Source organism: Marmota marmota, unplaced genomic scaffold (assembly GCF_001458135.2).
Source record: "Marmota marmota marmota unplaced genomic scaffold, marMar, whole genome shotgun sequence".
Lineage (NCBI taxonomy): Eukaryota > Metazoa > Chordata > Mammalia > Rodentia > Sciuridae > Marmota > Marmota marmota.
The window spans coordinates 31,014,882-31,024,225 of NW_025999977.1; positions in this window are offsets into that span (position 1 = coordinate 31,014,882).

Below are 9,344 nucleotides of genomic sequence, written 5' to 3' on the forward strand. Positions count from 1 at the left end.
GTAATTCTGTCATTGTTAGAGACCCTCTTCCAGATGTTGACTCTAATTCTGAATTCTCAGATTTCTGTTTTCAACTGGGGCCAAGTTCCAGGTTTAACAGCTCAGCTGTTGGCCTTCTGTACCACAGGCAGGGGCTGGTCACATACCGCCTAGTTTCTGGGACACATTGGTCCTCTTACACCTCCCTCTGGAAAATGAGGCCACATGTAAGTCTGTATGCTTCTTGGACTCCCTGCATGCTGACTTTAATTAACCCTTCTCCTTTGGGAGTCATAGAGGAGACAGGGGAGAACCTAAGTGGAGTTTGTAAGATCCTGCCCAAAGAGTAGCCACTTTAGCAAAGCTTGGTGCTCTACGGGGGCTCAGATCCCAGGCCTGGCATTGGCTCATGTTTTAGCCACTGCTATATAGACTAAAACCATAATGAATCCAAATGTTTCACTCTAACTTTAGGAAGAATGGGGAACAGGTAGGAAAATAATACATACAGGGGTCCCAGGCAGGGAGGATTATAGCAAAGCTACCTTTACTACACACCATATGTCCTAGAAATGGATTATACACACAGAGAGATCTGCCAAATGAAGACAAGCTATAGTTCAGGATGATCCATTTGAATCTTTTCTTCCAGCAAAAGGGGGTTGTGTTGTAGTCAGTCAACTATCACAGTTTGGTTAGCACAGTCCTCCATCTCCATGAATTTTCTGATTAAACTCAGAGTGAGCAAAGTATGTTTTTTATAAGAAATAGTAAACATAATTCCTGTCCCAAACAAGAACAAGGAACATATAAGGAAGGAGTGAAGTGGAGACATAGGGAAAATGGAAGAAATGAGAGTAGGAAGAGAAAAGAGAAAGAAGAGCCATATGTATCTGCTATAAAGACTTAGCATCAGTAGCTCAAGGATTCACAAGTAGTAGCCAATAGTCACAGGAAAGTTTCTTGAACAAAGTTTAGAGCAAGGAAAGTCAACTTTTATTTTGATTTACAATAGCATCAAAAAGAATGAAATATTTAAATTGGGCAGGGTGCTCCATGCCTGTAATCCCAGGAGGATTGAAACTTTGAGAGCCTAAACAACTCAGTGAGACCCTGTCTCAAAATAAAAAGTAAAAAGGGCTGAGGATGTAGCTCAGTGAGTGGGCGCTCCTGGGCTCAGTCCCTAGTACAATAGGGGCAAGGGGAAAAATAAAGAAAAATGAAATATTTAGGAATACATTTAACAAAAGAGGTACAAACATATATAAATACATAAAGAAATCAAAGAAAATCTAAGTAAGTGGGAAGAATCAAAAAGACTTATACACCATGTGGTTGGTTGGTTTGTATTTAGCTTCTTTCACTTAGCATAATGGTTTGAAATTTCTTGTGTGTTGCAGTATGTATCAGTAGCTCATTCTTTTTGTTGTTGAATGGTATTCCAATGTATGGATAGATAACATTTTCTTAATATCACCAAGTTCATAGACATTTGAATTGTTTGGCCATTATAGATATTGCTATTATGAGTATTCACATACAGGTCTTTATGGGAACATATTTATTCAGAATTACTTTTATTTAAGCATTAATTTTGGAGCTCTTTATTTCTTTGTGTGGATGGATTTCAGTTACTATCTGGCATTATTTTCTTTCAATCTGAAGAACTTCTTTCAGAATTTCTTGTTAGGAAGCTTAGTAAGCAATGAATCCAGTCTTTATTTAGTTGTGTCTTTATTTTACTTTCATCTTTTCTACATTTCAGTTGGTGCATTATAGTTGTACATAATGATGGGATTTGTTGTTACATATCTGTACATGCACACCATATATTATTTTACCTTCATTTTTAAAGGTCAGTTATTCTGGATATAAAATCCTTGGATGATGGTCAATTTCACTTCCATCTGGTCTCTCTCTCCCTCTATTTTTTTTTTCCTAGTGAGAAAACAGCTGTTACATTTTTTCCCTCTTAATATAATAATTTGTTTTCTCCTACTTCTTTGTTTTTAAGAGTTTTCTCTTCGTTTTTTAGTTTTTAATGATTTGACTATGACGCACTAAGGTGTGGTTTTCTTTGTATTTACCCTATTTGAGGTTTCTTGAGGTTTTTAATGATTTAATATTCAATGTTTTTCATCAGTTTTGGAAATTTCTAGTCATTATTTCATCAAATACTTTTCTTCCCTTTGTTATCTCTGCTTAGTTTTAAAAATTATTATTATTGCTATTATTTTTAAAATTTAAGTTTGGTTTTCTTGGAGTTTCCCCTGTGATAGATTAGCCAGTGCATGGTCAGAAGTTGCACTCAAATACTTTTACCTCTTTTGCAAATGAATTTTTGTGGGACTGGGAAAAGCATTCAAAGTTCCGACAAATTCTACAAGCCCACCTTGGGCACTACCAAGGATATGTAGTAACCAACTATGGCTGCCTCATTCCCTTGATCAATCGGCTTGCTAGGCAGTCTGTCTCTGTTTCTGGTCTCAACCAGGCTTACGACCTCAAGCTAGCTGCAATGTTGGCCTTCCCTTTTTCTTTCCTCCGGAGATTGCTATTGTTTATGGCAATACCCCAATGGCATTGGGTTTTTCCATGCTTTGTTCCAAATCAAGTCAGCAGCCTCATAAATGAAACTATTAGTTTTCATTACTTGCCACACCCTAGTAGAACTACCAAACTAACTATGCTGGGTGGGGTGGGTTGGGAGGGTAAATGGGCACAGCCCTAGGCAGTAGTTCCTGACTACCACTATACTTAGCTAAGATTCAGGAGAATTTTCCTCAATTAATGTTTTTTAATTTGTTGTTTGCCTTTGATTGACTTCCTTGATAATTTCATTCTGAGATGGTTCTTTTTACAATTGTGTCTTGTTTTATTATTATTTTGTGGGGAGAGAATTTTCAAGGCTCTTGCTCTACCATTATGCTGTAATGTTATGTTTAGAGTGTTCCAGGCATGGCCTCCTTTGATCCTCATAAAATAAAAAAAACTGGTTCAATTCTTGCAGAGCCCTTACTAATTTTCTTCTAGAGAAAATCAAATAAAGAGAAAAATCAGAAAATTTCAGCAGGGAACTCTTAAGCCACTACCTACTTAGATTATTCATTTTTTTTCTTGCTTTGTTTTCAAAATTAGATTTAGATGTACACCAGGACCTTTCTCTTTCAAGAAGTTGACAGTCAGGCAAGGTGGTGCACACCTATAATCCCAGGGGCTCTGGAGGCTGAGGCAGGAGGATCATGAGTTTAAAGCTAGCCTCAGCAACCGAGGGGTGCCAAGCAACTCAGTGAGACCCTGTCTCTAAATAAAATACAAAATAGGGCTGGGAATGTGGCTCAGTGGTTGAGTGCCGCTGAGTTCAATCCCCAGTACCCCCTTCCCCCAAAAAGAAGAAGTTGACATACGGGAGTTTTGGAAGCTTACTTTTGACCAAAAGGAAGACATAAGGTTACACAATCATGTCAATTACCATTTAACACAATAAAAGAGAACAATTCTACCTTTAAAAATATCTCAAATGAGTCAGAGTTGTATACTGGGAGTATATTATCCTACCACTTTTTTTTCTACACAATTTAGATATGTTATCTATCAAGTCAAGCAACCAAAACACAACTTTATTCAACAACACCTACTATAATAGGATTAAAGTATTACCTGAGTGTTACTCCTACATTATACCAACATTACCAAGGAATTCCACAATATTTATCCAATGGTTTTTACCAAGAAAGTAGACAACATGTAAGAACAGATAAATAATATAAATAGAGAGAAAGAAACTTTAAGAAGAATAGAAAATAAGTGTTAGAAATAAAAAAAAAACCCACTAGCATAAATGTAGAAAGCCTTCAATGAGCTTATCAGTAGACTTGTCACAACTGAGCCAACAATAAGTGATCTTGAAGTTATGTCAACAGAAACCTCCAAAACTGAAATACAAAGAGAAAAAGAATGGAAAAAGGAAATCAAACAGAATATGCAAGAACTGTGGAACAATGATAAAAACTGTAAATGTTCATAATGGAAATACTGAAAGGAAAAGAAACAAAGGGTGCAGAAGAAACATTTGAAATAAAATGGCTGAAACTTTCCCCAAATTAACAATAGACACAGAATAACAGATCTAGGAAGCTGAAGAATACCAATAAGGAAAAATACCAAAGCATCTGCAAATAGAACATCATATTCAAACTGTAGGAAATTAAAAGAGATTTTTGGAAGAAGTCAGAGGAAAAAAAATATCTTACCTATAGAGACAGAAAGATAAGAACTATATCCTGTTTCTTACCAAATAAAAAGAGAGTGGAGTGAAATATATGAAGTGTTGAAAGAAATTGAGCATAGTGGCACACACCTTTAATCCCAGCTACTCAGGAGTCTGAGGCAGGAGGATCACAGGTTTGAGGTCAGCTTGGGCAATTAGCAAGACCCTGTCTCAAAATACAAAATAAAATGGGCTGGACATGTAGCTCAGTGGTAGAGTCCCTGGGTTCAATCCCCAGTACCACAGTAAACAAACAAATAAATATTGAAAGGAAAAAATATTACAATCTAGAATTCTATATTCAGTGAAATTCTTCCTCCAAAGTGAAGGAGAAAGATGATCTCAGACTAACAAAAGCTATAATTATTTATAGTCAGTAGGCCTGCTTTGTAAGAAATATTTTTTGAGTTCCTCAAAGAAAAGGAAAATAATATAAAGACACTTGGGTCTATATGAAGAAAGGAAGGGCATCAGAAAAAGAATAACTGAATTATTCTGAATTATCTAACAGATAACTACTCAAAGTAATCATAACAACAATGTATTGGGTGATTATAGCATATGGATAAGGGAAATGAATGACATCAATATTATAAGAGATGGCAGAGGAATTTGGGATACACCAATACAAGATATTTGCCATACCCATGAAATAGTATAGTGTTATTTGAAAGTATACATAGATTAATTGTAAATACCTGTTGCAAATTCTAGGGCAACCACAAAAATTTTTCTGAAAAGAAGTATAATTGACATGTTAAAAGAAGAGAGGAAATGGAATAATATAAAATTCTCAGTTAGAATTAGAGAAGACACAACCAACAATAAAAAATTTAAAAAAAAATAAATAAATCTAAAAAAAAAAGAATTAGAGAAGACAGAAAAAGAGGAGGAACAAAGACCAAATACAATGAATAAAAAAAGGTTATGAATTCAGCTGATTTCTATCCGATTATATCAATAATCACTTTAAGTGTGAATGTTCAATGTACATGAGTTAGAAAACAGACACTGTCAGAGTAGATTAAATAAAAAAGACTCAAATATATGTTGTCTACAAGAAACTTGTGTTAAATATTAAGATGCAGAAAGGTTGAAAATAACAGGATAAAGAAATATGCACCATACTAACACTGATTAAAAAAATTGCTGTCACTATATTAACTCCAAACAAAGCAAATACAAGAAAAAGGAAATTATCAGATAAAGATAAACATAATTTTAAAGGAATCAGTTATTCAAGAAGATATAACAATCTTTAATGTGTACATCCAACAATGGAATAGCAAATACTTTAGGTAAAATCTGATAGGAATTTTATAGCTGAATTGTTCACCTTATGGATGGAGAAGCAATCAGAAAATCAGTGAGGATATAGTCGATTGGCACAACACTAGCAATCATTCACATCTAAAGGATATTTATTTATAGAAAACTCCATCCAACACAACCAAATGCACATTTGTCTGTAGTCACATGGAACATTCACCAGGAGAGTTCACACTATAAGCAATAAAATATACCTTAAATTTTTAAAATTAGAAATAATACACAAGTATATTCTCAGACCACAATGGAATCAAACTAAAAATCCAGAAGAGAAAGATAGCTGAAAATTCCCCCAAATATTTGGGGGATAAAGCAAAACACTTACAGGAAGTAAAGAAGACATCTCCAGAGAAATTTTAAAAATATTTTGAACTAAATTAAAATGAAAATCCATCTTCTCAATATTTGTGAGATGCAGTGAAAACATTTGTTAGAGGGAAATTTATAACAATGATGCATACATTAGAAAATAATAAAGATCTAAAGTCAGCAATCTAAGCTTCCACATTACAACAGAAAGAAAAGCCCAAAGAAAGCAGAAGAAAGGAAACAATACAAATGTGAACAGAAATCTATAAAGTTGTAAAAAAGGAAAATAATAGAGAATATCAATGAAGTAAAAAACTTTTTATTTATTTATTTATTTAATTTTTTTTAAAAGAATAGAAGAAAGATCAGTGGAGGAGATAAAGGGGAATGAAAGGGAGAGAGACGAGATGCGATAGGGAAAGCAGTGGAATGAATCAACCTCACTTTCTTATGTGAATCTATGTATACACCACAGTGAATCTCACCATCATGTACATCTACAAGACACTAAAAAGAAACTAAGTAAATAGCAAAAGATCAGAGATCAAAAGATCAGATCAAGGGAAGAGGGAGGATGGAAGGGGAAGGGGATTGAATTAGAACAAATTGTGTTCCACGCTTTTATAACTATGTCAAAATGAATTCTATTGAATGCAAAATCCAGCAATGACTCATAATTCTCAGTAAATTAGGAATAGAGGGACATTTTTTTTTAACTTGATAAAGAAGATATACAAAAGACCATAGTTTGTGGTAAGAAATGGAATACTTTTTGTTATGGTTTAGATATGTGCCCCCCAAAAGCTCATGTGTAAGACAATGCACATGAAGTGAAATGATGGGTTATGAGAGCCTTAACCCAATTAGTGAATTAATCCTTGATAGAGATTAACTGAGTGGTAACTGAAGGCAGATAGATTGTGGCTGGAGAAGGTGGGTCCCTGAGGTTGTACTGAAGTGGCATCCCCTTTCTCCACAGAAAAGCCCTCTTCACCATGGCTGATTTTAGAACTGTCAGCAAAAGAGTCTCTGCGAAAGAATTCAATGTAGATAAACTTCCTATTTTCATGTCTCCCTGTTTTCTTGGCCACTGGCCAAGAAGATACCAGCACTCCAGGTGCTGGACACTACCTTACTAGTTTTTCACAAATGAATCCAGTATAGTACTTTAAAGAAATGTGCAAACAAGGCCCCTGGCCTTGAGCTGGGCTTCACAGAGATGTCTACATTTTTAAGATAACTTACAATTGGGCTCCATGGTAATAGCTGGCAGGGGGAGGAAAGAAAGGGGAGATGAAGCGCTCCCCTTCTCAGGTGTTGTCCTTGAAGAGTTAACTTGCTCAGAACAGTGAAAGAAAAAGCTGCTTTATGTGAACTTCTGCAGACTGTGAACTTCTGAGCCCCTCCCTTACATGCTGGGTATAAAATTCTGAAACTCCCTGAACTTGGGGTTCAGGGGATTAATTGATTACAGCAAAAGTTGTGCCCTCTGAACCTGGCTGCAGCCAAATAAAACTGTTTCCTGCTATCTTCGGTGCCTTGCCTTGTTTGTCCCTACAACAGTGCCTTTGGGGTGTATGTTTTGTCTTTGTTGAGCAGAACTCTCTCTGCTTCTTGATAATGTTCTGAGCTACTTTCCTTTCCTATACTCTTCTGCCATGATATTCTGCCTTTCCTTGAGCTCCAGGAATAGAGCTGACCTTCTATGGACTGAGACCTCTAAAACTGTGAGCCTCAAATAAACCTTTCCTCCCTTAATTGTTCTTGTCAGATTTTTTGGTTGTTGCAGCATAAAACTGACCAAAACACTTTCTCTCTAAGATTGGGAATGAGGCATTGGTATCTCTTTTTACTACTCCTTATTCAATATACCAAAAGTCCTAGTTAGCATAAGATAAGAAAAAGAAATAAAAAACATACAAATTGGGCTGGGGTTGTGGCTCAGCAGTAGTGCGCTCACCTAGCACAGGCGAAAAATAAATAAATAAAGATATTGTGTCTAACTACAACTAAAAAATAAATTTTTTTTTTAAAAAACATACAAATTAGGAAAGAAAGAAAACCATCTTTGTCTGCAGATGACATCATAGTCTATGTACAAAATCAAAAACTTAGCCAGAAAAACTCCTGAACCTAATAAGCAAGTTACCAGGATACAAGATTATATACAGCAGTCAATTGTTACCTATGAACAACAATTGGAATTTGGAACCAAAAATAAAACAGCATAAAAAAATAGCAGTTCACTATCACAAAGTGATATATCTAGATATAAATCTAACAAAATACATGATCTATATGTCCAAAAGTACAAAACTCCAATGAAAGAAAACAAAGAAGATCTAAATAAATGAAGAGCTATCCTATATTCATGAGTTGATTCACTATTGTTAAGATATCAACCTCCCCCCCCACTTTTCTTTTCTTTTTTTTTTTTTTTTTTGGTACTGGGGATTGAACCCAGTTCACTCAACCACTGAGCCATATCCCCAACCCTTTTTTTGTTTAGAGACAGGGTCTCACTGAGTTGTTAGGGCCTCACTAAATTGCTGAGACTGGCTTTGAACTTGTGATCCTCCTGTCTCAACCTCCCAAACTGCTGGGATTACAGGTGTGTGCCACTGCTCCTGGCCAAGATATCAATGCTTCCTAACTTGATCTGTAAGAATTCAAATTAAAATCTGGGCAAGTTATCATTGGATATTGACATTGTCATTCTAAAATTTATATGAAAAAGAAAAAAAAATCTTGAACAGATAATATAATATTGGAAAAAAAACAAAGTTAAAGATTAATACATTACCTGACTTCAGGATTGTCTTTGTTCATTAAACTGCTATTAAAAAATATTTTAGACTGAGTAATTTGTAAACCACAGAAATGTGTTGATTAATTCGTTCTGGAGATTAGGAAGTCCAAGACAAAGGTGATATTAGATTTGGTGTCTAGTGAGGGCTTGCTCTGTGCACAAATGGTGACTTATAGCTGTCTGCTCATGGCAAAGGGAGCAAGGAAAATTGCTGGAACCTCTTTTATAAGTGCACTAATCCCATCCATGAGGATGGAGCCCTCACAACTTGATCATTTACCCAATTTTCCACCTCTTAATACTATTACCTTGGGTATTACGTTCCAATATATGAGTTTTGACAGGACACTAACATTCAGACCATAGCAAGAACTAACCATAAAGCTGTAAAGTTATCACAACACATAATATTGATAAAATAGCAGATGCATATTTCAGTGGAGGGTCTGGAAATAAATCCTACAAATATAGTCAACTGAGTAAAAGCAGTTCCATGGAGAAAGATTGGTCTTTCAACAAATAGTATTGGAACAACTGGACAACTATATGCAAAAATTGAATATAGACACAGAGCTTATACCAGTCACAAATATTAATTCAAAATGCATTGTGGTGGACTTCAGTGAAACACAAAAGTATAAAACGTTT